Below are 26,313 nucleotides of genomic sequence, written 5' to 3' on the forward strand. Positions count from 1 at the left end.
AAATGGAAGTTGCATGTGATATCAGCCAAGGGTGAAAATAAAGACCACAGCAAATTAAGCAACAATCAAGCGTTCACACCGACGCCATTAGAAACGTCCTGCACAACAGCACCGACAGTGTTTCAGAGGACAGTTTGTTCTGTAGACTGACGACACCCCCCCTCTCACCCCTCCAAAGAGAGGAATTCAACCATGTGACTCCATGACAGCAGGGCCACCTCCATCTGGTGATGAGAGTCCAAACGTGTAGGGCTGGGTACCGTTCAAACATTTTTGATGCCAGTAGAAGTTCCTGAATGAAGCTTCTTTTTTGTTTCCCCAATACCATTTTAAGGAAATACATTTTAAGAGAAAGTAAATTTCATGACACATTCGAATACAACTCTTGGAGGCGGAGAGTGTTTTTTTTTTTCTCAAATGCCAGTTAGTGTTACACCCCGCAACTTACGGACGTTCCCTAAACGCCTCACGTGGACGCTCGCCAGCCGGCCGCGCAAAGAGAAGCCCACGGTTAGTGCGGCACACGCACGACTCGGACGCGCATGTGGCCAGAAATTAGGTTTAGATTTGCTTACCTCAGTGATTTCATTATCGTGAGTTGGGTGTACGTATCGTAAAAAACACGAGATTTACTTTGAACGTAGCAAACGTTATGCATTTTCAAATGAAAATGTGTCAGCGTGGATGGAGATAGTTATTGAAATTCAGTGATGGATGACAAAGCATTTTCCGATAGTAGATGTTACTGAAGCAAGTCGGTCGATGCCGCAAAAGTATCAAAGCTATCAAGCATATGTGCCTTATAGTACATATTGTTTTCTCAATACAAGTCTGTAATGGCGTACTACGTGAAAACTATGCAGTGATAATATACAACTGCGACAAATGAATATAAAAAAAAAAAATAAGCGACTGAACTGTCATGGTGCTTAAATAGCAGCAGCAGACTGGCAGGTCGCTGATCTCAAAGTGCAAATGGATACGAATCCCTCTTTAATCATTGCAGTTCCAAAATGCCAGAGCGGAGCAGCGAGGTGCATCACCGCTCCGACCTTAATTACATTCTTATCAGCTCAATCGGAGAGTTCCATAAATTCATTTCAACGTGGGAAATTAAAAAGTGGAACATTTCCAGCGGATTGCTTCCGAACGTCCTGCCACCGCAGAAAGAAAGTGCATCAACAGATTTGTGTCAGTTTGCCTTGAGGCAACAGGTTTCCATGACATCACCCCCGTGTCACGTGACACACGATGAAACCGCCCTGCCTCCGACCACTTCGCTGCTCCCCCCTCCCCCCACTATTTCTATCTCTCTGGCTGTATCTTTTTCCATCGTTTCCATCTCTCCATCTCTGGACCTTTCCATCGGTCTTTTCCCTTCCACTCTTTTTAAAAAAAAATTTTTTTTTATATCTAATCCCCACCTTGTCCTCCTGATGTGTCCGTCTCCCTCCTACCCCTTCAGGCAACCCTTCTTTTCTCGGCTCTACCCCTCTCCCCGGTCCGTCCTCACCTGCCGTTACTGTCGCGCCGTCAAAGCCGACACAGCGTTTTCTGAATATTTCATGATGAAAAGCGCCGACATCGGCTGTGCTTTGGCTGGGAGTAACTGACAAACAAGTTTTAGATACTGCTTCTTTTTTTTTTCTTTCTTTCTTCGCAGTCTCCGGCCGACTGTAATGGAGATAACGCAGTCGGCAACGGTGAAAGAAATCATTCACAGGTGTTACACCGAGGAGACTTAAAAACAACTGTTGTTCAAAGTGGTTTCAAGGTCGCGGAGTCGCGATACGCGGGATGCGTTAATGTTGGGGAACGCCACAAGGACGAGGAAGAGGCTCGCATATCGGAGCGGGGAGGCTTCAAGCGTGCTGCGATTTCACCATCACGACATGATGAACTAGCCTTCGCCCGCCTCTTCTCGAACTGCTCTTAAGCCGACATCAACAGCTGCTCATGAATTATTTAGAAAAGTCCCAGAGTCCACGTGAGAACAAGAACAACATCACTTAGGCATCACTAAAGGACGAAAGGTAAATATCATGGCAACCATGAAATGTGAGGATTGCCGTTTCTTGTTGCTTTTCTGTCAATTAGTTGGTTTTTGTATTCATCATTTAAATGAAATGTCAAAAAAAAAAAACTGCAGCTCAGATGTTTTCAGACATTTTTTCTCAGCAATTAGTTTTTTTTTAATTTATAATATACCTCTACAAAGATACCATTTAAAAACAATAAGAGAACAGAATAAACATAGAAAAGTGTCCAAACTTCATCCCATATTTTCTCATGACCTGATCATTTATCCTAATTAATTTTGTAATGTTTTCAGCCCTGATCAATTTTAATTCTCAAGTTAATGTAAGTTTAAATTTAAATAAATATCTGTTGAGTCACTTTTTATCCCCAAAAGAAGTCCACCAATGAAAATTTGCGCAGTAATAAGAACTGAACGAGCTCTGAGCCAGCGGTGACATTGCCGGGAAAGAAAAAAAAAACCCACAAAAAAATCACAAGTAGCGCTTTTTTTTTTTTTTTTTTTTTTTTAATCACCAAACAGTAGCTGATTAGCTAGAGAGGGTGGGCGGAGCTAACGCAACAAACATCTTCACAGTTCAAAAATATTTAAAACAAAAAATACATCTGCAATTACCGCTTACAACCATAGGTGCCGCCAAAGAGAACAAAACGGATATCTTTGTGGTTGGTGTATATTTTCAGAAAGCGCTCACCACTATATTATAGGTAGGTAGTTGCTCAGAGATGGTCCGTGTGACGAGGTGTTGCAGAGATAGATCGTTCTGAAAAGAAAAAAAAACTAAGCTATGGCACGACTAGCCAAGACATGAGGTTGAAGTTGGAAGGTAGTGCAATTACACTGAAAATAGCCTCAGGGTCAGGGGGATAACTCTTTAATGAAGCGAGCCCGCAGCACCTCACTTATAGATGTACTGAACTTGAACTCAGATTCGTTCAAACAGACTGCGGTGATGTGAAAGAAATGTTTCGTAGAGACGGCGCCTCTGACATGACTGAACTCCAAAGTGTTTGGACTTTTTTTTTTTTTTCCGTTCGGAGTCACGAGTGGAGAATTTGTACTTTCTGGATTCACATCTTAGGGTCACTCTGCAGTATTTATGATCGTGCCTGGATACGAAAAACTCATGAAACCGGCAAAAACAAAAAAAGAAGGTACTGTAGGTGGCCGGTCTGGCAGAACCGCACCCTCAGGTCTGTTTTTAAGGCCAGCGAGACCCGGTCGCCTGGGGCGCCAACAGCTGGAGGGGCGCCAACAGCTGGAGGGGCGCTCAACAGGTAAAAGACATATTTTCAAATTGCTCCTGATCGCCGACGTCAAATGCACCCCTCACGATTGTTTAACGCTCGTTTCTGTGATATTTAGCAGGCAAAACACACCTTTAAAGTGCTGCTGATTGTTGGAAACATCCGTGTTTATTAAACGCCGAGGTTACAGATGGTTCAGAGCTGACGTCCACCTCTCTATGGAAAAGGATAAACTGAACAGATGTTGTATTTCTCTTAATGCCGATCTTTTCGGCTGTAAAAATGATCTGCGTTTCCGCGGGCGGAGAGTGCGCACTGTAAGTTGTATAACGAAGTAGAAAAAAAAAAAAAGCATTAATATTGGATCATAAAGCAGTCAGAACAGCCATGAAGTCGATTCTCATTTCAATAACACCTGCTCCTCAGCACAAAAATAACAGAGACCGTCTGTAATGTGGAGACATCAAAGATGTTCCTGTGCAGATGATCAGTAACCTGGATGCTGTTAGTCATACAGGGATATGAACAATAAGGTTGTGTTTTACATAATATCCTGAATATGATTAACAAAAAAGTGATACATAAGGACGAGAGTGGATGTAAAAATACTGACAGATGATGCCGATGGCATGACACAGAACAAAAGGTGGCGGCAGGAGAGGATAGGAGGTTGATTCTCCGTTTTTAGCTCCAGTATGCCCACAGTATGACTTTATGGAGAAAAATGTTGATCTGTCAAGATGAATATGAGAATATGACAGGGTTTGCATGCTTATTATAAGGATGGTGCCACGCTGGCATTGTTGTTTCACCGCTTTTTAAAAAGGTCCCGTGTTGTATAATTTCTGATTTCCATTTGTGTTTTGACTATAAAGCAGGTCTAGATGCTATAGTGAGTCCTGTGAATGCGTCATAACGCTCAGTACACGATGAAATGCACCCCAGGCCATTCAGCAAATGTGCCGTTTGGACTTCCTTAAGTGTGTGATGTCACAAACTCGAATGTCTGCCCTCAGCAGGGCCCACTGTTCAGCCTTTTATGTGGAAGAAATCTCTTAGCGGTCATCCCGTCGCTAAGCACAGTACAAGATCCAGGAAATCTGTGTTTTGCCTGATTCTGTGTCACGCAAAAAAAAAAAAAAAGAGAGTTAGCCAATCAGAAGAGAGGGACACCGATATCAGTGCATCCGACACTTGGGTTCCCTGACTCTCTGACTCGGAGACTCTCGGGGGAATTTTGAAATACAACAGGCCTTTTTGTCTCCATGACCAAGCCAGAGAGATACAAAAATAATAATAGTAAAAAAAATAAATTACCCTTTCATTTCCACCTATTAAAAACCATAAAATCCTGAACCTGCTCAAACTAAAATTGACTGCATCTTTGGCAAATGTAATGAAACAGAAATAAACACTCATTTGTTGTCATTGTAGTACTAGACAGCCTCTTCATTGAACTTGCCGCGCTCTGCAACCTTCTAAAAAATGATATCGGGTTGTGTTCCAGTAAGATATGGCCTGGTCCTGGTACCGGAACCACCGGGGCGGGAACTCGAAAGTATTACCTTACAGAACCAACGGCGTCCCTGTAGACGCGGTCTTGTTATGCATAAATCTTTCTATTTGATCGTTTGACCAGGTCCTTCCCTGCAACAAAGTTCTCCAACCACGTGGGATTTACCCATTTAAAAGAAAAGGTTAAGTACAAAGAATGTAACATGCATGTCAATCGTACCCTGACAGTGCCTGCCTACCCCCGACCCCCCACCCCTCCACTTATACAAGTATACCACAACACCACTCCTCAGCCGCTCAATCTACCGACGCTGTCGGAGGCTCGGACATCTAGAAAAGATGGCTGAAAAAACTCCAATAGGAGAAGTTACGAAAAATGACCTTAGTGCTGTAGCAGGGAGGGTTTTTCTTTTAATAAGCATGGATTTATCATTTCATTAACCTTCACGAGGTCGGGCGTGTCAGCTCTTCTCTACCTTGTCGTCCACCCCCCCACCCCCCACCCCCCACCCCCCCTCACCTCCAGCATCCCTTCACCCCTCCTCCCATCACGTCCTCCTCCTCACTTTCCGTTCTCGGCAAACCTATTATAATAAACCAACTGCTGATACATTACACCAAATCGTTATGAATCATTTTTATGCTGCTCTGTAATGATTACGGCCAGACTAAATCAAATTAACCTTCTTTTTCAAGATGATCCGATTCCAGATGCTCCGGATACCCGAGAGATTAGCTTCTCTCCCTCGTCCTCGGTCCGTTCACGACGCAAGATTTTGTGTTCTGTTCTTGCTGCTTCATCTCCAACAATCCGAACAAAATATTGGCGGCCGTCTATTTTACTTTTCATGTATTACAATATTGGCCCCGTTGCAGAGATGATAACAATGGCAGACATGTAACGCGTGTTTTTCACCCCACCCGGTCTCCCTCGCTTTCTGAGTCACTATTTCACTCTATTTGTTTTTGATTCCCCTTCCTTTCCTTTCCCCATCACAGTTCATCACTTCATCCTTCATTTCCAATTTGCTTTGTCCCTCCTGTCCCTCTCTGTCCCACCTCCAGTTTAAATGACTAACCTCATCTAACCTCTTGTGATTCCTTCCGGGTGATTCAGAAGACGACTGGTTTTTTTTTGGTGGTCAGAGGTTTTTGGTAGAATATGCCTTAAGCGCACTTTTCAGTGCTGGCACATTACCTCAAAGGAACTAAAAACATAGCTAATACCGGAAGTAATTAGTAATTACAAAAACCCTGTCGACGTGCCCGTGTCATAGGGCTCCGCCACACCTTACTCCGTCGCTACTGCTGTGACTGTAATTTGCTCATTTGTGCGTTACAACCCCCTCGAAATTATTCATCTCATCCAACCAGTCAATAACATATATATAAAAATAACAAAAAGCCGAAAAGAATGAATTATTTCATAACCATTCAAGTTAGCATACGGCTAATTTAGAAGTTCTTCGGCTCCGATCCAGCAATTGCGGGAATGTCACGCCAGACACCAGATTTTAAAACCTCTGTATACTGTGGAATACCGAGAGATTTACCTGACAGTGATAGGCTTGTGGGAACTTGTTTTAAAGGGCTTGAATGCGATGGACGTTCCTTTCTTTAAGTAAAAGTTTCATGACGTAGCGTTGGAAAAAAACCAACAACGCTGAAAATCCAGTGAAAATCAGTCATTCTTAAAGTAAACAGAACGACGAAAACAAAATACTTTTGCCGGTGTTAAAACTTCTGTGTGGACGCATTGGTTACTCTGCTGTAGAATGTTGGCTTCGAGCACTTGGCATAAAGTCCAGACAACTATTTTGGACTCATCATTAACTCCGATTCATATCTCGAACACCAAGGACTGTTTACCTGGCAATGCTTTGGCACGGAGAGAGTCGGATGTGTCCAAAGTACTAATTTTGGTTTCATTAATCTGTGTGCGCAAGTGTTTCGCATGTAGAAATGGGAACCACTGGAATGGTTCGCATGAGCCCCGTTCCCATATACGCTGGGATAAGAAGTATGGCTGACAGTTGAACCTGCCGTGTCATTTCTTCTGAGCAGGACAGCAGGTTGAGGATGAGTGATGCGCCTCCTTGGTGTGCAAATTATATACGATTTAGGTGTAAATTCCGCGCTTCTTGACGCTCTGTTCTGACCTCTCCTCCCCACGTCAGAACGGTGACGGAAGGTTGAGACTGAAAAGATTTGACAAAATACTGTCACTGGAAAACAGACAAACCTGAAAAAAAAAGCACACCATTATGCAAAAAATATCAAAATAAAAAAAATGTAAAGTTTGTAAGATTCTAATTTTTCAAGGTGTTTTTTTTTTTAAGAGCCAATAAAACTTGTTTTGATTTTTGATTTTCACATTTTGTTTTCAATGCGAAACTTTAAATGTCACTTTAATGACCCCAGTATAACTCCTATACGACTTAATGTTGTTTTTCAAACCAAAGCCCTTAATTGGAAGTCAGCGGGCGTGCATAGTCTGAACACACCGTTTTTTGATCGACGACCGGCTGTCCGCGTTTATCTGGGATAGCCCAACAACTTGAAGTCCAAAGAACTTCAAGACAAAGCAGAAGAGCTTTAGGTTTCAAGGACGACAAACCTGTATTGTATTGTTTTAAGGGGTTTAATGAAGCCAACCCCGTCATCAGAGCTTCATTGTACGGCAATGCACCTCAGTACCCTCGGGCGGGAGTGGGGGATTCAGTTTGGTAAATTTGAATAGCTTTCTATTCCTGTCCTACTAAGACACACACACTTGCGCACACACACAAGCAGATGACTAACAGGCGTAGAAACAGAGCTGAGTGTGCCAGGCATCACTCCAGTGACTTCGATAATGCATTAAGTCAACAGCAGACTGAAAACCGCACTGGTTGTTCATAACTGTGCACAAATGTGTTTGTACATGTCTGTGTGCGCGCCCCGGCATGCTGTTTGCATTCATGGTTGTTTGGCGGGTGTACGACCGCAGGGAACACCCGCGGCGAGGGAATTTATCTCAATTACGGTAGATACAGGTTTTTTTTTTTTAGCTTGGATAAGCTATCTGACATGGAAGTTTATCTGCCGGAACATTATATCCTCTAAAGAAAACACACCGGCAATGTTGCTTGAAATACCTGCGGCAACAAAGCACGCACCGACAGCGTGAAACATTATCTCTGTTGGACCTGTTTGGGGAGATGGGAGGGGGGAATCTGGAAATGGAGAAAGAAAGAATAATTATACAATCACACCAACAATTTTTCTTCTGACCTAACCAAAATGGAAAAGTTTAACTTATTGCATTCAGTAATTTTGTTCTGAACCGTAAAGGTGCTAAAGGTTGTAAAACATTTTTTTTTTTTTTTAAAGTCATTAAATATGATCACACTAAAAGAGCAGTGTGTAGGATTAGTGGCATCTAGTGGTGAGATTGCAGATTGCAACCAAACCCTCACCTCCCCCTTCCCTTCCAAACGTGCAGGAGAATCTACAGTGGCCATGAAACTTTCCACAAAAAAAAAAAAAAAAAATCCCACTGAAAATCCTTTCTAGGGTCCTTGTTTGGTTTGTCCTTTCTGGGCTACTGTAGAAACATGGTGCGGTACAGGGAAGAGGACCGTAGATTTAAAAAAAAAAAAAAAGGGCTCATTCTAAAGTAATGTAAATGCGATATTTTGTTTTTTGATTTTTATTCAGCTGATTATACACTAGTGAAGACATATTTATACATATATTTATAGCCTCATTTTTCAGACCTGGAAGCTACACCCGCTTCTATGTGGAGTCCGTGGGTGGCCGCTACCTGCGGGTCCAACTGCACAGCCGGAGTGTCTCGCAGCTCCGACGCGGTGGAATCGCTCACCGCTACGTCAATCAGCCCTCAACACCTGCTTCATTCATCCCGCAGCACCCCGACTGATTAGATAGTCACGGCAGTTCATGTACCCCCCCCCCCCCCGCCCCCTTTGGACCGAGAATAATGTGCTTTTTCACGGTGTCGCAGACTGTCTGCCTTCCAATTATATACTCGCATGACCTCATCTTAGACCCCCCCCCCCCCGACAGACGCAAATCAAGCTTCAAAAAAAGTCAATCATTACGAATCCTTTGAAAGAAGATTGTGTGAAATTGGTTGATTTTCGTTTTCAATTTGGCCCATCACGGTTTAAAGTAATCTTTTACGCCAGTGTTTCCTGACCTCGGGGTCGGGTCAGGTAAATTTGGGGGAGGGGGGGTGGGGTGGAGGGGGGTTAAGATGAAAGAGATAAAGAGATGAGAAGGAAAAGCTTTTTCCTCACGGGATTTATTTTTTTCCTCCACGTGGGTTTCACAATTTTGTTTTGCACATCATGTCCACGCAGAGGTCACAGCGGGGTCACAGTAGCCATTGCTTTTAATTTTGAATGGACTTAAGCCTTTTTTTTTTTTCCCTGTTACAGATTTCAATTCTAATTAATGTCACAGTGCAACAGTTTGGGGACGCACTTGACTCAAGTTTCTTACCAAAAATTGAAATAACACTGATAATATCTGACGAATAATATAAAGTTGCAGCCGGCAGCTAGCATAGCAGAGCAGCTGGTTTAATAAAGCCCCAAAAACAGGAAGCTATCTAGTCCCGTCCAAGAGGGAAATAAAATCTACCCCTCTGAATTTTTGTTTTGTTTTGTTTAGTCTGTACAAAAAAAAAAAAAAAAAATGTTAAAAAAAAAGAAGAAAAAAAGTTGTTTTTTTTAATGACTTTTTTTTTTTTTTTGGTGCAAATTCAAGAAAGAAAAGGGAGTTTAGAGTTGCTGCTAGGTGCTGCTATCTGTCAAGCCGAGTGGCTGTAAATTCATCACGAGTTATTTTTTTTATTTATTTTTTTTTATTTTTTATTTTTGTTGTTATTGCTTTGTTCCGCTGGAGCTTGGCATGCTTCTCTGCTTCTGGACTGGAGTGTCTGTGCTTGTTCCAGAAAGAGAATTAGACATCAGAGAGAGGCATTTTTGCACCTGCATCCCCTTCACCTCTCATCTCTCTCTGCATCTCGTCGCCTCTCAGACACACTCGTGATGTTTTATTTGCATGGGTTGAATTAAAGGCGCTCCGGGGAAGACTCTTTTTTTTTTTTTTTTTTTTTGTAATTGTATGTCAAAAAATAAATAAATAAATAAAAAAAATACACCTGCGTTACGAGCCTGAAACAACAACGCGGAGCCGTAATCTCCGAGAACGTCGCGGTCCCGACTCGTTGAGACGCTCCGGAAGAAGCAACGGCCCGGTGTCGAGGAGAGACTGATCTCTGCAAACAAGACGGGAGGAATCAAAACCCAACAATCAAACTCAGACTGTCATTCAACGACAAACCCTGTCGAAAAGATTTTAGACTCACTGTTTGGTCCTCCTTTTCTTTTTGACCCTTTATTCTCCTTTGACGGAAATCCTGAGTGTCCGATTTAGTCGATGAATACGATTATGCTGCGTGATTTAACATCAGAGTTGACTGTACATGGCCGTGTTTCGTCATGGTTTCGGTATACTTTGTGATATGATCGACGTGATCTTAAATGAGCCCAGCGAAGGCGGGTTGTGTTTCTGGATCATGTTTATATCTGGTTTCTTCTTTGCAGAGTTGTAACCTGGATTTGTGGAGCTGTGGATTACAGACGATGGTTTTCAGAAGTGCTCCTGAGCCCGTGCGGCGATTTCCACGACAGAATTGTGTCCGTTTTGTCGTTTTTAGGACTCATTGGAATCTATGATTTACTCTCGAACATAAACAAAATTAAATCTTGACTGCCTTTCCAGAAACATGCATCCGAGCTTCACTTCCCTCTTTGACTAAATATTTAATGAATATGCACTGATCGAAAGATTTGAGCAAACAGAAAAACTCGTTAGGATTAGGCTCAAAGTTTCTTATTTGCGTTTATCTTCTGTTCTGACACAATTTGAACAACCCGGAGTGTTGTTTGTATTACTTGTATCATGCTTAACAAAATTCAAATTAACATGCTGTCTTGCAGAAAGAGATTACTGCTGACACAAGATGCTAAATTGATCTCAGCTGTGATCCTCAATTCTTTTGTGGAAAAAAAAATAAATCTTTTTGATCACTTGGAGGTGATTATCTGGATTACTTTCAGAAAATCATCGCCAGGTGTGAGCATTCGAGTGGTCTCTGCTCACAAACAAACAGAAAGCATCAAGATAAAAAATAAAATGGAAGCCTATTTGTTCTTTTAAGAAGCCTGGACATGTTGTTAGGGTGTAGACACCTACTTGTAATGAATGATGCATGGAATGTATATGGATATATTCACAAAACCCTTTAATCTTTTTCCATTTCAGCCTCTAGTTGCACCCTCTCTTCTCCGGAGGACATTTTTTTCCATCTTTTTCAGCTGTAAGATATTACAACAATTGAATTTCAATGATTGTTTTGGAGAGACATATTCCCATTGTGGTCAATTTTGAGCTCTCGATGCACACTATACCATACGGCAGGTTTGGTTTGAAGAGTCCTGCGTTAAAAACAAGAAAGAAAGAAGAAATCCAAAATCATCAAAGTAAAACTAGCTGAAAGAGCTGGATTTACGTGTTTACATGCTTATAGCACTGACCAGTGAAGGTGTCTTGTTCATTTCTTATCAAATTAGATGAAACAGCCCTTTAAATCAGTCTCAAACAGCTCCTACATAAAACCTCAAACCTACAATATGTTTATGATCCAGGCTGTGCACCCGATATCGCGCCAAAGTTTGCAATACACCCGAGAGTCCACTAGAGGGTGGTGTTTCCAGTGTCCTCGCCTCAGGGTGGGCTGAAAAACCACGTGGTCGCAGTTACACACAAAAACGACATTGTTTTAACGAGATCCACGTCTGCCTACGTGCGTCTGCTTCGACACCGAGGCGAGGCAAACCGTAACAAAGACACGCTACCCTCTAGTGGACTCCCGGGTGTGTTGCACAGTGACGCTGGGCTGAAGGTGCAGCTGCAGTGGAGCTGGACTGGACTGCGCGGCACAGACAGGTGTTTTGACTGTTTTGCCCACGGCTGTGCAAACACCAGCGAGGAAAAAAAAAATATAAGAAACACTGATACATATTCAGGTTAATTAACACCTCTCTTATAGTGTCAGAAAAGACCGACGAGCCTCTTAACTAGGCAGAACCACCTCAGTCCAGGCAACAGTCCTCAACAACATTTTCAGCTTTTAGATCCGTGCACTTATGCTGATCATGCACCTGGCAAAGAAAAATCAGTGTTGAGGAAATTGTAACGGAGGCTTTTGCGGCTCCTCTCTTGCAATTTAGCTGTTGGCCTTTCTGGGTTTCTTTTTCCTTTCTTTTATTTTTTATTATTCATCGCCCGACTATGTTCACTTGCTTTCCCAGCTGCTTCTCTCGCAGCCACGAGCTCTTCCCGGCATAATCGTTTTTCGCTTACGCAACTGTAGCGGCGGAGAGTTAAACACGAGATAGATTTACTGCTACTTACCGCTTTTTTGTTGTTGTTCTGCCTTTGGCACAATTGTGCAGAACTGTATAAAAGGAAACATCTGAAATATATATTTTTTTTAACCAAAGCCGATCATAGCGGGGGGGGGGGGAACAAGCATTAAATTTCAAGGACTGGATCCCAGCACCGGCTAGAAAAACCAAAGTGAACACAGAATATAAATGGCTCACTTTCTGTGTTCACGTTGACTCCAAATGACAAGTTGGTAGCCTTCGAGCTGGAAAACCTAACCTTCGACTGCATCTGCTCGGTGCGCCGTGTTTGCAGAACAGCTGGCAGGTGCGATGTCCAGCGGTGCGACGGAGAAAGCTCAGCGTCACTGACGTACTGCACGCTCACTCAGCAGAAACTTTCCCGAAACGGATAAACTGAACCTTGACGGGAAAAGTAAATCCTTCATGCACCGAAGCCTGAAGAAACAAACATGCCTACATCGTCACAGATTTTTTTTTTTTTTTTTTTTCCATCACTTTCGCACACAACTTCCCTCCCCGTGTCAGAAGCCAAATGCAGTTTTGACTCGGTAAAGATAATAGTGAACCAAAAATACACGCAACAAAGAATGCGAGTAACACCTTCTCAAACGTGAACTCAAATGCGAGAGCGAGCGAGAGAGTCTTTTGTCCTTCGGCTGCACTGCAGTTTAAGACCCGGTACCCGACTAACGGACCTGCAGGCTACACACTGAAACAAGCACCTGTTTCTTTTCAAACTTAACTTTTGTGATGTTTCTATACAGAAGTAAATCTCATTGACGACAGTGAGATAAAAAAAAAAAAAAACAAGACAAGCTTAAAGACAAGATACTGTTACTAAAAATAAAATTTAAAAAAAAAAAGAAGACATAAAAAGGAATACACAGCCCTAATTACAAGGTGATAAATTAGACAGGTGGTTTTCCAAGACGTTTATTAGATAAAAATCATGGATGTAGAAGTGTGAAAACTTATAAAAGAAAGCTGTAACTCAATTATCAGTTATATTTTTCAGGGTGTCTTTTCACAAAAGTATATTATTTGGAAACCTAATAAAACAAAAGACGTATTATCCCTTTTATGTTCATAACACAGAGAACATTTTCCTTCTGCAGTCGTTCACATTGTGAGTATTCAGTGGAATTACTTTGGGAAAGGAGCGTCCACGGACCAGACAGTAAGAATCACTCTGAGTCTGCTCCGCGGGCAACGGATAAGAAGCTTACATTGTGAAAGTATGAAAAAAAAAAAAAAAAAAAAAAGTTTTTACACTCAAATGGGATTAATTTCATCATGGTGCAGAGAAGCATTGTAGCCTGGAGAATCTGGGCTCTTTCATATGCTCGGAAAATGAGTATTAACAGCGTCGGAGCCGCCGCGCATTCGGTCTACTGTGTGTTTTTTTTTCTATGGGCCGAGGGTCACGCTGGTCTTTGTTTCTGTTGTTGAATACGTTTGAAGCACGTTTGCTTAAATCTGTTCAGAGATTTGTGAGTTTGAGTACTGAAAATCTATATTTTTTTTGGTTAAAAAAAAACAAAAAAACACCACAGTCCTATTGGGAAAAGAAACCAAAAAGAGCCTTTGCTCTTCTGTTCTTTGGCCCTTTTCCAAAATGTACCAAACTATATTTCCTTTACCCGAAACTTCTCTGAAGTGCACAGATAAAACCTCTTGAAACTCAATTCTAAAATACAAATTGAACTTCAAGAAAAGTCAATTCTCTATTTATATCACTCACCACAGAAATGAAAGAAGAAGGGAAAACATATGCTAATCTTAACTTTTTTGGCGCCTTCAAGGGAAATGTGAAGTTATGTAATATTAGCTTTTTATAAACAGAGTTTTCAGACTAAACAAGTCCATTTTCAGTGATCCTGGATTTTCTCTCCTGCACCTTCGATGGGCTCTGCAGCTGGGAACAGTTTGACTTTGTCGGCATCCTGAAGCTCTGTGTATCATAATGTTTCAGCTTTTGTTTAGTCTCTTTGGAATGAGTCAGACAATCTAGTATGAAATGATATATTTCAAACAAAAGCAGACAGGAGGCGCCAGACAGGCACTCGGGTGAAATAAATTGACCATTTATACCCAAAGCTGTCAAATCGCCACGTGTTCCGACCTCAGCCAGCGTCCGCCGGGCGCACCGCGCTCCCCGGGGTACTTCAAACATTTCTTCAAACATGTCTTCACCTTTCTGCTCGGCGTCGTTTCGGTGCCAGCGCTCCGCTGAGCGCCCCCTGCTGTTTTCTTTGGCCGCGTGAGGCGAGGGTGTAATTTCGACTTCAGGGGAAGGCGTCCGCTGGGAACAGCTGGAGCTCCAGCCTTCATCAGAGACAAGCAGTGTGAACTTCATGGGAGGCCGTTACTGTACGGTGTGTGCCGCTTAACATAATATTCTAACCGGTAAATAGTAAATGGATGGCACTTACAGCGTACGGTGCCTTTTACACACACACACACACACACACACACACACACACACACACACACACACACACACACACACACACACACACACACACACACACACACCACCACCACCACCAAACCTGTGATTAGTGGACAGCCAGCTCTCGGCATCTGAGCCACATCCACCTGATAAACTGGAAAAAGATTCCTCAGACGATTTAACTCTTAATGTTCATATTTTGATCGAATTTCCATTCCTCATTGGCGGTGAGACCGAACCCAGAGAAACCCTGGTGGTTTAGGCCGAAGCCTTGAAGCGCACGCGGGGCATTCATAAAAACCTTAAAAGATCGATTGACGGGTTGAAAGGTTTCAAACGGGAAAAGAGAAAAACGATGAAAACCTAGAAAACATCGATCTGCTCCCACTGTGAATAACGCAGCAAGAAAATACGACAGCCTCAAATAACACAAACGAGACACTTAAAGAGACCCAAGTATCACCGAGGTATTGTTTTTCAAGTAGGAAACACTCGAAAAAAAGCCGCACTAACCACCGCTAGATATGCTTGTTATGACAATAATGTAATGGTTGTTCACGTGCGTGCGTGACGTTCAGTTTCAGCTATCAGCCCACGAGCTTATCTGATGTTTCCCACGCGCAAGTGTGTGTGTGTGTGTGTGTGTGTGTGTGTGCGTGTGCGTGTGCGAGTGCGAGTGCGAGTGCGTGTAACAGTCTCACCAGCTCGGTGATAAAGGGGGAAGCGATTTGCATCTGCTCTGCCGAGTGTCTTTTCGGTGCCGTAACAGCTAATCATGTCACCATTTCCCGACTCTCTCCGCTCACACAAAACACACTCAGATAGCTCATTTCCTCCCTCTTCTTTTCACCTGATTAATTCTCTGAGGACGGGGTGTCAGAACTTTAATGTCACCACAATCCTAAAATAGTCCAATTTAATCGCTAAACATAAGAACTGTAGAAGACTCATTAAAAAAAAAAAAAAAAAAAAAAACTTAAATTTGATTGAGCATTAGCTCCTGGGACCGGATTGAAAGATTGAATTTGTTTGTAATATTGTCACGTGCGTGGGTGGGTTTGGGTCTAAAACTGTTAAACCCTTTCTTTCTTTTTTTTTGAAAGAAATTGTCAGAATAATTCTTCGGTTATTTCTATTAGGCTGAAAAGCAGCAACAGAAGTCATTTAATTGGAACAAAAACAACATTATCCATCATTTTGTAGCCAATAACCAAAAAAGAAGTGTTAAAAAAAAACAATATTTTGTTGTATAAATGAGAATAGATATGAGTGGGAACAAACACATTTTTCAGTAAGCTTTTGTGGGGGTTTTCTTCTTCTTTCTTTTTTTTTTTTTATCCCGCTTGCCAAACTCAGACCACATGAAGCGACGGCTACTCTGTGGATTTGGGATATTAGTGCTTTCCATGAATTCATAATGAGACGCTCTTAGGCTCAACAGGGGAGTTGCAGGTGAACCACTCGGCTGCTGAAGAACCACAAACCTCAGTAGGAGGTGCCGTATATCGACCCCGATGCATTGGTGAAGAGGTGAAACGCACAGAAAATAACGTCCAAATAAATGTTTGTAAGCTAATTCAAATATGTCTATTTATTGGCATCGAGAAAAGATCAAATTCAGTGATTTCTCATATCAATAGCGTGAGTATGTAAATAGGATGCTTTAACATCTCTGGTGAATTCCTCATGAATTAATCAAAGTTCATGAATTAATTCAATCAAAAATAAAAACAGGGTTCTGAAGCACTTTCTTCCTCTTTGAAGGATCATTTAGAATTCATGGGAATATTAATGGGACAATATCTCCCTAAAGATCAATATTATATATATTTCTGATTTCTATAAATAAAGCATGCACATTGTGGATGTCGTTTTTTTTCTTCCAATATAGGGTGTTGACTCGAAGCATTTCCACAGCAATGACTGAGGCCTTCAGTCTAGACTCAAAATATATTTTATCCCTTGGAAATTGGGATTTAAAAGTGCCATTTGACTTTCTTCTTCTTTTTTTCCCCCCGTTGGATGATTTGCAGCTTCATCATTATTAAACATTGTTTTGTATCGTTCATTTCCAACCACCCGGAAAGTCCCTTTCCTTACAGACGGTGGAGAGATTCTCGATTAGAGATTGATTGGAAGTCGTCTCTGTCAGCTCTCATGGATTTGTCTCTAAACTGTCGCGACACCAGAAAAAAGGGGTTGAATAGATGCGGACGGCGAGGAAACGGCGATTATGTCGAGCATGTGTGTGTTTGTTTGAGCGTCCAAAATGAAACTGAATGATGGCAGGCAAAAGGCAAAACTGGTGTTTTGTTTTCATTTGCTCTAATGGATTGAAAGGACACTGTTTGATCTATCTCTCTCTCTCACACACACACACACACACTCTCTCTCTCTCTCTCTCTCTCTCTCTCTCTCTCTCTCTCACACACACACACACACACACACACACACACTTCTTCCTCAATGAAAATGCCAGATTTATTTTGTCTGCATTAGTTAAAAACACACTTCCATGGGAGTGAAACAACATGTTTGGGGGCCGTGGGAAGATGAACGGCTCTTTTAACCGGCAGGGAAGTGACGAGTCAGAAGATTTTATATTTGGCAACATGGCATGTGTGAATATGCTAATAAATGACGCAAGATCTCGGTTATCGTTGCTGATCAGTTGCCAAAGAAGTTTTCTAATAATCTGATCGGTGCTCATTACTGATGTTATCATTCATACTATTTATACTGTTACTGTTACTATCATCATCACTATGATCAGGTTGATAGTGCTCAAATACAGTTTAGTATACATGTGTTTGGTATTCACTCTCACTAAGCACAGGGTTTTCACCGTTATCAAAATTAGTACTTGGGATTGGAATTTCTTCAACTTTCCATGACATGTTTACAGGTGTGTAAACCTAGTTTGGGAGTTGACGTCCTCTCAAGTCAAAAATTTAACAAGATTTTAAAAAGAGAGCAAATTAGAGAAAAGAAAACTTACAAATTTTGCCTCATTTTATTTGACTTTAAGTAGAAAAAGCAGAAGGTGCAAGAAAAAAAACCAAAAACAAGAAAACTCAAAGAAATCTGCTACAATAATGAGATTTTAGTGGACAATTAACTGTCATCCAAATAATTGCGATCAGTGAGGTAATTGTCTTTTTCTGTTCATATTATGCCACGACTAAACTATAAGCATAATCATGGTTTAATCATATATATACATTCTATGAAGAAGTGCCATTTATTAGCATTGAACACTGAAACATATAACGGCGCCTTTAACTGCCACCTTTTCGCTGAAAATCGGTCATTTTTCATCCAAGTTATCAGCCACTCTTTTATTCTTTTTCATTTGACTTAAAACGAAGTACAAGTGGAGTACAAGTGAGAAGAACACGAAGTCCATCAGCCTTCAGTTGAGTTAGTGACACGCAGCAGTATAAAGTTGCACGTGGCTCCAGAGCAGATTAAGAGACCACCGACTTATTTTTTTCAGCTGCCGCATTCAGGAAAAAAAAAAAAAGCCTGAACGCGGTAAGTGTATTCAAAAATACACCTTCAAAATATCATGATAATGAAACGACAGTCATTTTTCATCGAGATAAACGTTGTACCCCGACAAAGATGAGAAAACGAGGTGTTGTCGTGTGTAAGCAGGAGACCGAACTCCTGCGAAATATGCATTTTCATTCTGTCGGGCGCCATAAGAGATGACAGATCAACCCGGTATCGCGGCAAAGTGTGTAATAAACACGCCCGTAGACTAAAAACAAAAACGTGTTATTCTCACGCCGAGGCGTAGCTACTGGACGCTTTGCTTTAGTGGATGGGCGTGTGTATTACACGCTTGGCTGTAATACCAGCCTGGACTTCCATATGTTCCATAATTTCAGACACACTGTAATAAAGCTACACACAGATTTTTGCCAAAAAGACTTTTGCAGTTATTTCCCCACCAGAATTTTAGAATTTTGAAAAAAGCATCACGACACTGTCTGAGGGAATACGATTTCTTTTCTTGCTTAACAAGCCATTAAAAGTCTCGTTGGCCTCGTTCGTTCCCTCCAAGGAACGTCCCCGAGCCTTGATAATGAACTCGGTTTCATATAATTAAAATGTATAATGGAAACCAAAATGTAACTGCAGGTTTTATGTGGAGATGTTCGGGATACGAGCCTCTTTGTTAAAGCAGCTCTTCCAGAGACGAACTGGCTCGCTGCCACGTCTGTGCAGCCTGTCAAGCAATCACCGCTGATACATCCCGAAGGGAATAGAAAGCCTCTGTGGGAGTGCGCGTCCGGTGTTTCTGTGTGCGTTGGCACGTCGCCCAAAGCAGCTGAAGAGGGGAGCTACGAAGGACGGAGGAGTCAGTCGGTGTCTGGCTCAAAGAAGGTGGAACGGAAGAGAGAGAAAAATAAATAAATAAATAAAAAATCACAGTGCCAAGAAGCAATTTGACAAAAAAAAAAAAAAAAAAAAAAAAGGATTTTTCTGGGTCTTGCTTCCAAGGTCTTTTTGATGCCTGTGAGAAAAAAAAAAAAAAAAAGTCATCGGCTAAGATCTCAAGTGGGAAGAAGAAGGAGGAACATCTGGCGAATCAGACATCAGTGAACCCCTTATTTGTGTCAAAGCTCAACAGGACTGAGGACCAGAGGCAGACGCGCTGATTGGAGGACGGAAGTTCCACAGAAATCCAAAAGGCTGGCGTCGTGGAAAGAGACGGGACGCACAATGAAGCACGACTGACCGCAGCAACGTTCGTCCGCTGAAAGTTTGTGAACCTTTTCACTGCTTCGGGGGTTCAAACCGAAGCGTGGTGGAATAAATACGTTGGCTGAATGTGAAAAGCTCAGCCAAAAACAGACCTAAAAATTTTAAATTTAAAAAAAAAAAAAGCCAGCAGCAGCTGTGAGCTATGAATCAAATCGATCGAACAAAAGACATAAATGAGCAAACGTTGCTTCCGGAGGGAACGCATGTAAAATGTCTTGTTTTACACGTGACAGACAATCTATATTTACACCGTGACCGCCATCAATAATGTACACAGATCTTGTATAAATATACAAAACACCACTCGGCGTGAATGCAAATCCAATTTTAAATGCTCGTTTCAATGAAATCCTCTTTCCTCTTTAAATCGTGCATTACCCGACAGGGTCCCGGATTATTTTACTTTATTTCCTCGTTTGGTCACGTTCCCTTGATTTTTTATTGATTTTTTTGCTTCCATCGTGGGTAAACGTTGTTACACGATTCATTTTTGCTCCGTTTGGTGTGTTTTTGTCGTCACTTCCTGCTTTGTGCAGCTGCCCACAGACAAATTTAATACGGTGTTTTAGTCATTAGACAACAATAATCCTGCCAAATATTTATACTTTTTTTTAATTTTTTTTACATGGAGTGTTTGTAGCAGCAGGAGAACGCATTCCTCGTCCCAACTGAATGGCAGCGACGACAGCCGGCGATGTAGCGATGTGTTTTAAAGGATCGGGAGTTTGCACTCGGGGGTTGCATTCAGGAAAATTGACCGGATTCTCTTTGTTTCTCTCTGACTTGACGTCCCGCCTGGCTGATGCATTTTGTTCCGCTTGCCAAAAAAATAAAAAAACAAATAGACGACTCGACGTCTATCTTTAAGTGCCGCCGGGGTATCGAGCCGCTTCTGGGGACGCCGCACCGCAACCGGCATCGGGTATAATGACAGCGATCGACTCCGGCGGCTGTGTTGGGAGACGACACTGCTGCAAACATGAGACTTTATAGTCCAAACTGAGCCTACAGTTGTCTGCAGAAGTTGGGGCGCCCCCGAGCAAATTACATAATTTGTTGAAGAAGACGAACGCGAAAAATTAAACCTTCAAATGCAACATGACCTCATACCAACAAAACAAAAACAAAAAAAACGTTTTTCAGCATCTGCTGGGGAGTACCAGGGCCGAGCTGTGTTCCCAGTGAAATACCAAGTACTAACACACAATTAACACGCAGTGCGCTGCAAGTACCTGGATGATGCGCTTTAAAACGGTCCAGAAACACGTTCCACACTTAACGGTCACCAGAAAGAGAGGGGCTGCCGATGTAGGAATTTTCCAAACGAAGGCGACTGAAGAAGCTGAGGCTGTTGAAAAAATCATTTAAAAAAAAAAAATAAAACAGCACACGGATGATGTTTCTTTTCCCACTAAGTGCCGCCACGCTGCTGCGAGACGGAAGTCATCGGTGTGTTCATCGCGAAACGGGGGGCACCAAAACTCCTTCGTTTCCGGGTGAAATAATCAAAGCTGGCAGACGAGTTCGGCAGGCGACGCGTTCAAATGCTGCGGTTATTTCCGGGTTGAGACGACGCTACTAAAATTCAAGCGCCACACAAGTGGGAGTCCCAACATGGGACAGCATCGACATGGAACACGGCCAGAGTCGTGTCAGGCAGCGGACGCACGGAAAGAGCGCCACCTACAGAAAACAGCCACCGGAAGCATACGCCGTTTGACTGGCGGGGTGAAATGCGGCACTGACAAACACTTGGTGCCAAAGATGTCGCAAACAGAACGGACATAAAATAATTAAAGGTTACTGTAATACTGTTGATCTACTAATGTGACCAATGCTAATAATGGATCTGTTCCTGTTTGCCTTTTTTGTTGTTGTTGTTAACTTCCCGTTCTTCCCCCATCTCCCCTCCTTCCCCTCCCACGTCCACTTTCTCCTTCCAATCTTCTGATCTCCCCCTTTCCTCCACCCTTCCTCCCCCCCCCTTCATCCTCCTCCTCCCCCCCCCCTGTCTCCATCACCTCCGTAGATGAGTGTGGTAAATGGGGAATGAAACAGGTTTCAATTAAACGCATCAGAATTCAAGTCACATTTTCACCAAGCGGCTACTGACTGTGGTCGAGGATCACACATCGAGGCAGCCACACACACACACACACACAGATCTGGAGGCTGTTAGCTGTAAGCAGTGCATTGTGTTCAGCCAGGTTTCTATTAAAATGCATGTCATGCCTGTGGATGATTACGATCCATGTCAGTAGCCTACGTACGAAAAATGTATTGTCCCGTGGAATGTGTGTGTGACTTCATGTTAGGGAGGAATAGATTCACACAAGTGACATGAGCCGCTTTATCTATATTCTATGTGCCGTGTGTGTGTGTGTGTGTGTGTGTGTGTGTGTGTGTGTGTGTGTGTGTGTGTGTGTGTGTGTGTGTGTGTGTGTGTGTTTGCGTTATCATTTTTATTTGGTGCCTTTCATGAAGGGAGATTTTGAGTGTGCAGTAAATTAGGCCAGCGAGCAGTTCATCTGAAGGTTTTCGAGTCAGTAAACTGATAAGTTGGTATCAGAAAACAGGCGTGAGACAATCAGTTTACAATGATATGAAACAGAGAATAGCTGGAAATCTTTACTCGGCGTCAACCGGTGAATGTTGCTTGTCTGCTTCATTAGCATCTCTCACGAGCAATTATCCCTTTAACAAATTAACCAATCCTCGACCATAAATTCTTAAATTGGATTTTCCTTTTATGCAAGAAGCACTGATTAAAAATAGTCAATTTCACCTCAGTTTTGTTCATATGTGCGTAAAGTTTATAGACAAACGTTTTTCATTTAGATTTGATGTAAATTCGGCTGAGGCGGTGCCCAACACAGCTTGGGTGCTAATAGAGTGGAAAACCCAGTTTATTATTGTAATTAGCTTTAGGTATATAATATGTCAACCATATGGGGCTGATTTAACATTTCAAAAGCCTTTGGATGAACTGAAAAATCGTAGAAGTCAGAAGCTGCGCTATTTTTCTATTTACTACACGTATATTTAGGAGATAGCGGGAACTCACTGCAGCAATAAATGAAATTTGAAGGTCTGTTTTGCAAGGCGAGGCAGACAGTGGCCTCGTAAAGCAAAACATCGTGCTGGCAGAAGGGAGCTGGAAAACTAGTAAGCTATTTATTCTAAAAGATATTAAAGCCTCCAAGAGGAAATGATAGAGAAAAGAGTGGAGGGAAAACTTTCCTCCTCTTCATATGTTACTAAACATCCTTCGCAGCAGACTCCAGTTCCTGCTTAAACGAAAAACGGTGTGTGATTAATGTCCCACCTTCCATACCATGGGGGCACAGTCAGGGAGGGAGCTGGTGCTTCCTCACAGCCTGGGCACACAAGTCTGGGCACACAAGTCTGGGCACACAAGTCTGGGCACACAAGTCTGGGCACAGCGACATAGAAGGAAGTAAGCGGCGCAAAGGACGGTGAAAAAGTGGTCTACCTGAAAATGCTTGTACCGCCAGCTGATGTGTCCTCACCGTTTCTTATGCGTTTCTTTTGTTTCAGAACTTAACATGAATCCAACTTTTAAAAAAAAACAAACAATGTAAACAAAAAGGCCCTTCGTTACCATCTCTGCTTACGGAAATGTTTTACTTTGACGACAGCACTCGCCGAGGTAGGTGTCACTAATTTCAAATCATTCCACGCGTGTTGTGCGGCTAAAAATAAACCACCTCATTACCTGGATCATTTTGAGACAAGGGTGCAGATGGGGGGGGGGGGGAGGCGGATGCAGACTTGGGGGAACAATTGAGAGTCAAGAGGAGTCGGGGAAGAGAGTGAGGCTATTTATGCTGCAGGTGAGTCATCCTGCTCTCATCCCCGCGACGGAAAATGGACAGAGCAAAGCGCACGGCTGAAGAAAAGACATTTTGTTACGACCACAACGAGACTGGAGTTGCTGCTTAGAAATGTTTAGAGCTGACTGATGTGCAGTGATTACATTGGAATACTAAATATGAACACATTACGCAGCCTGAAGAGGTTTAAAGTGGGTGTTTTAATGAAGTATCCTGTGCGCAAAATATGTTACTGCAGTTATATAAACCTCACTCATTATCCAGTAGTTTGTTCTTCCAACAACAGATGGAAATTGGTATTTGCTTCCTGTTATCTTTATTGTGATGTATTCACACATTGTGTGTTTCTAACTTCGCAGCAAATGTCATTATATTCTAGTAAAACCAGGCTGAATTTCATGAACTCAGATTTTAAGATCTGCAGCCGAGAAGCTCACGACTAGAACCAGACCAAGCCCGGCAGTCAGATCCTGAACCTCTTGGCCTATTGCAATTTGTTATTATATGTTTTAATTGATGAGAGAAAGTCAACTCCCAAACCTCCTGATTATTTTCTTAAAGCCACAAAATGTAAAATAAAATGTAATTATAGAATTAATAGGTGTAAAGGATTTTAAAAAAATTAAAAAAAGGCCCTGTGTGCTGTCTGCCATGGTGTCCTTTCTAAAAGGACCACTTGGTGGTGCCATTGTCAAGACATTATGAAATTCTACACAGTGTTTTTAAACTGGGAAATGTTCTCTAGATCAGTGGCTGTGTGGCCTGTTTTGTCACTTAAGATTTTAATCAGAAACCAAACTGAGGGGGTGTCTTGACTTAACAAAATTTGTTTTAAAAAAAAAAAAAGGCTGAAAACACTTTAAAAAACACAACCTTGGCTGAAAAGTTCCGGCACCAAGTCAGAAAATAAGGAGGGTTTTTTTTTTGGTTTTTTTTGTAATTTGAGTGAGATACCTTTGAAGAGAAAAACTAGCAGCTTTGATTGTTTATTCTAAAATCTAGCCGGAAAAAAAAAAGTCTGTAATGGTTTATCCTCTGAAGACCACGGATGTCTGCATAAAATGTCATGTTCATACTGTATATTCAATAGTTGACAGGCCGACTGACCAACATTGTCATCCATGAGACACAGTCTGGCTTCCTGTTGGAGCCAACATTATTCTGCTGTGACTTCACCAGTGAAAGTGTATTTACTTCTTGGAAGGACTGTTTTAAATGTTGTAATTGATAAGGATTTTTGTTTATCAAGATCATATCTACTTGTGGTTCCTTACAGTGGCAAAAAAAAACATGTCGGGTACCTATGAGCATTGAACACACAAAAAGGCATTCCTTCTGTCTAATAAATCATTTTGAGACAACAACAGATGGAAATTGGTATTTGCTTCCATGTGGTGACGCGCAAACGCAATCTAACCGTCTGTGTGAGTGGTCACAGATGTAAACAGATATTATTGTATGCACAAATACACCCGGCAAAATTGATGATCAATTTTTATAATTAGAGCAGAATTGTTGCCCCACATGTAAACTTGACATTTTGCTTTCCCGACCATCCGTATCACATCCGCATGGTCCAACCCCAACGCTTACCCTCCCCCGTTAGTCATTCTAACCCAAAACCAGGTCTCGACCCTCGAACAGCCCTTCAACGCAGTGAAGACTGCACAAAATGTCGAGGCACACGCGTACATCTCCACATACGTCTCAGCTGAAGATTAGGAACTGCTGCCGTCTGCAGGCTGCCGGGAAGAATATTAACAGCGAACCCGGACTCTCTGGGCACGGCGCGAACGGCAGAGCACGACTCATCCGAACGGAGCTCGCAGAGACGAGTGGGCAGCAACGAGTCCGATGCAAGACACCGCTTAACATCGCGACTTCTCGGGGTGGACGACAGGAAACGTGCCGACGTCTGTCGCGCTGTTCCCGTTTCCTTCGATCATTCCACCACGCAGGCAACACTTTTCAAAGCCCCCCCCTCCCCACGCCGCCCGCCGCCGCTGCCCAGCTCCTTTTCTAATTCGCCGTTCCGGAGTCGCCCGTCCCCGAGACCATCCCACCGTTGGTCAAACTGAGCGGAGGTGTGTCGACAGGCCGGGGTCGAGGGGAAGGTCAGAGGATCGTTCGTTCACGGTGGGTGGGTGGGGGCGGGGGGGATTAAATGCAACGGAAAAGGTGGCGGCGGAGGACGCGGGCACAACAAACACTAACTTAGAATTTAGAGATACAAAACTAAATTAGTTTGCTTTGCACGTGCGCGCTTTGCAAGGGACACAGGGGAGGCTGCCCGCCCTCAAACACGATGGTTTTCCAAATTGCTTGAGTCATGACATTGTGTTTTCAAGGTGAGGCATTTGTTTAAATTATTTCTATTTCATCAGGGAAGTGAGCTGTTGTTCTCTTTCTCCTTCATTGACTTTTAGAAACAAGAGCGAGTGAGACGGAGAGAGAACACACCCGTGCTCAGCCTCGGCGTTCACCGTAAACCAATTAGTCCTGCAAGAGTTGGAAGCAGACCAAATATGATTGGCTGTTCATGTCAGTTTTATACTAATTAATTCAATCTGGTCATATTTTGTCATTGGCACGACATGATGCAGAGAATCCAAAGAACGTACGCTGACAAGAAGGTGTCAAATATTTATATTACATTAATTTCCCTACCTTGTTGAGTAGAGGTGCATCTGACTCCAAAATGTTCACTCGTGTTTGGAAAAATATTGCAAGAAGAAAAGGCTTTGGATTGTACAGAATTAGTTACATCTCTGCTGTAATCACTCTTTTGTAAGTTTGAATTAAAGTAAATGCAATAATTCTAATATGTTGTTGTTGTTTTTTTACTGTAATTGGTAGAGTTCAAATATTTTTGATACCAGTACCTTTAGATTGACACTGGTTCCTGAACGATACCTTTTTCAAGACCAATTAAAAAAAGAAATCCACTTTA

At 42.4% G+C, this 26,313-nt stretch overlaps 1 long non-coding RNA gene across 1 annotated transcript in view; it reads left to right on the forward strand.

Moving 5' to 3' along the window:
• The window catches only part of LOC138626427 (uncharacterized), a 246,553-nt gene extending 227,517 nt beyond the window's left edge, over window positions 1-19,036 (forward strand). Inside the window, exon 3 of the long non-coding RNA XR_011311291.1 lies at window positions 19,027-19,036. This is a non-coding gene — a long non-coding RNA (uncharacterized lncRNA). The remainder of the gene's footprint in view (window positions 1-19,026) is intronic.
• The last annotated feature ends 7,277 nt before the right edge of the window (window positions 19,037-26,313 follow it).

The sequence above is a fragment of the Brachyistius frenatus genome, unplaced genomic scaffold (assembly GCF_029030835.1).
Source record: "Brachyistius frenatus isolate BFR_SWC_R1_liver_20210118 unplaced genomic scaffold, ASM2903083v1 Contig_73, whole genome shotgun sequence".
NCBI lineage: Eukaryota > Metazoa > Chordata > Actinopteri > Embiotocidae > Brachyistius > Brachyistius frenatus.